This window comes from Leucoraja erinacea, chromosome 16 (assembly GCF_028641065.1).
Source record: "Leucoraja erinacea ecotype New England chromosome 16, Leri_hhj_1, whole genome shotgun sequence".
NCBI lineage: Eukaryota > Metazoa > Chordata > Chondrichthyes > Rajiformes > Rajidae > Leucoraja > Leucoraja erinaceus.
In genome coordinates, this window is record NC_073392.1 from 38776083 (window position 1) to 38778979 (window position 2897).

Consider the following 2897-nt stretch of genomic DNA (forward strand, 5'->3'; position numbering starts at 1 on the left):
ATTGTTATATGTTTGGACACTGAAGGAGTCAGGGAATTTGAAGATTGGGAAGGAATTTGAACTGGAGGCAAATGCTCATCCGTGATCTAATTGAATGAGAGAGGGACAGACAATTAGCTCCTGTATTCATGTTTGTGTGCTTATGTTCTTCTTATTAACGTTGCAGACCAAGCTGGTTACCAAGCTCTCAGATCTGGGTCTCTGCGCATCCCTCTGCAATTGGATCCTCGACTTCCTCATTCGCAGACCACAGTCTGTCCGTATTGGTGGAAATGTGTCATCCTCGATAACAATCAGCAGGGGAGCACCTCAAGGCTGGGTGCTCAGTCCCCTGCTGTACTCACTCCATACTCATGACTGCGTAGCTGGACATAATGCAAACTCCATGATCAGGTTCGCCAATGACATTATTGTTGTGGGACATATCACTGCTGGGGACGAGTCGGAGTATAGAAGTGGGATCGACTGATTGACTAAATGGTGCCAGCACAATAACCTGGCCCTCAACACCAGCAAAACCAAGGAACTGGTCCCAGAACACTGATGCAATTATAAAGAAAGTACATCAGCGCCTCTACTTCCTGAGAAGATTACGGAGAGTCGGTATGTGAAGGGGGACTCTCTCGAACTTCTACAGGTGCACAGTAGAGAGCATGCTGACCGGTTGCATCGTGGCATGGTTCAGCAACTTGAGCGTCCAGGAGCAGACAAGACTGCAAAAAGTCGTAAACACTGCCCAGTCCATCATCGACTCTGACCTCCCCACCATCGAGGGGATCTATCGCAGTCGCTGTCTTAAAAAGGCTGCCAGCATAATCAAGGACCCACACCATCCTGGCCACACACTCATCTCTCTGCATCTCTCATCAGGTAGAAGGTACAGGAGCCTGAAATCTGCAACATCCAGGTTCAGGAACAGCTTCTTCGCCACAGCCATCAGACTATTAAACACAACTTCAAAAAAAACTCTGAACTATAACAGCCTATTGCACTTTATCTGTTTATTTATGTGTGTGTATATATATATTCTATGGTATATGGACACACTGATCTGTTCTGTATTTATGCCTTCAATATTCTGTTGTGCTGCAGCAAGCAAGAATTTCATTGTCCTATCTGGGACACATGACAATAAACTCTCTTGACTTGAGACCGATCGGGGCACATGCAACCCAACGATCTCATACCTGATAAGTTGATGTTTATAAATGTTGTGTTTATGGTTGTTATAAATGACTCTGCTGTTGATCATCACCAACTGTTGTGTGTGAAGTTCCATCAATTAGAAGACCATCTATTGCTTCTTAGCCGATTGTCCCAGATCAAGTGTAGTTTCTGTTCTTATCAGTTTAATATTTGGTATGTCGTTAATATAGGGACCATGTATTGATTTGTGGAACAGAGAGTTGGAACAAGGACTTGCCCTACCCACTCCAGTGTGTGAGCAAGTTGGGCCGAAGGGCCTGTTTCACACTGTACCACTCCATGACTCGTTGACCTCCAAGTAACTGTGGAGAGGAAATCAAAAGCAAGAGAGAGGGGTATTACTAGAAGACAAGAGATGTGGGACTTCCATTTCAGCAGCAATTACAAAATATGTTGCAATTACACCACGAAAAGTAAAATGTGTAAAGGGCCTGTCCCACTTTCACGACCTAATTCACGACCTCTGCCGAGTTTGCCCTTGACTCATACTCGCAGCATGGTCGTCACGAGGTCGTATAGGTCGTAGGTAGGTTGTGATGCTAGTCGTAGGTTCTCGTGGCATCAAGTAGGTCTGGGCGTTTTTCTAGCCTGATGAAAAATGTCCGCGAGTATAAAAGGTCGTGAATTAGGACCTGAAAGTGGGACAGGCCCTTAACTCTCCTCCTCACAGCCACAGTTACACAATTATCCATCCTGCAGTAGTGGAATACACTATCAGGGGTGGTGGTGGAGGCAGATATGATAATGGCATTTAAGAGGCTTTTCATTGGCGCATGGATATGCAGGGAATAGAGGGTTGTGGATCATGTGCAGACAGAGGAGATTAATTTGGCAGCATAACAGCAGTGCATCATGCAGGGAGATTGTTTTAAATGTAGAGGATAAATCACGCAAGTCCAGTCAGCAGAGCAGGCAGGCAGATTGGAGAGCAGGGGAGGGCTGGCAGGCTCAACTGTGTTTATTTGGAGTAATGATTTGATTACAATCACAGCAATGTAGCTGAAAGAGGGGCAGGACTGGAGTGTAGAGGGTGTAGAATGACTACAGGCTTGTCGCAATGACCTCTGTAGTCATGGAGACAGTTGAAAGGCTTGTTCTGGCCAAGCTGAAACATATCACAATCCCTCTGCTGGACCCTCTGCATTTTGCATATTGGGCCAATAGATCTGTGGATGATATAGTCAATCTGGGCCTACACTTCATCCTCCAGCACCTAGACCGCCAGGGGACCTATGCGAGAATTTTGTTTGTTGATTATAGTCCTGCATTCATCACCATTATGCTAGAGCTACTACGCACCAAACTTTCTGAGTTGACTGTGCCTGAACCCCTCTGTCGGTGGATCACCAGTTTTCTGACAGACAGGAAGCAGCATGTGAGACGGGAAAGCATATCTCGGACCCGCAAACGCTCAGCATAGCTGCACTGCAAGATGCGTACACTCCCCTCTCCTCTACTCTCGCCACACCAATGACTGCACCTCCACTGACTCCTCTGTCAAGCTTCTCAAGTTTGCGGATGCCACAACCCTGATTGGACTGATCCAGGATGGGGATCTCTGTACTCTTTTCAATTTGACATCTTTCCTATAACATGGTGCCCAGAACTGAACACAATATTCTTAATGCAGTCTCATCAACGTCTTATACAGGTGCAATATGACCTCCCAACTTCTATACTCAATACTCTGA

General features: G+C 46.0%; 1 non-coding gene across 1 annotated transcript; it reads left to right on the forward strand.

Annotated features, from left to right (window-relative positions):
• Positions 1-1296: 1296 nt before the first annotated feature.
• Positions 1297-1482, forward strand: LOC129704940 (U2 spliceosomal RNA). The gene has a single exon (XR_008724822.1). It is a non-coding gene; the product is annotated as a U2 spliceosomal RNA (small nuclear RNA).
• Positions 1483-2897: the final 1415 nt, after the last annotated feature.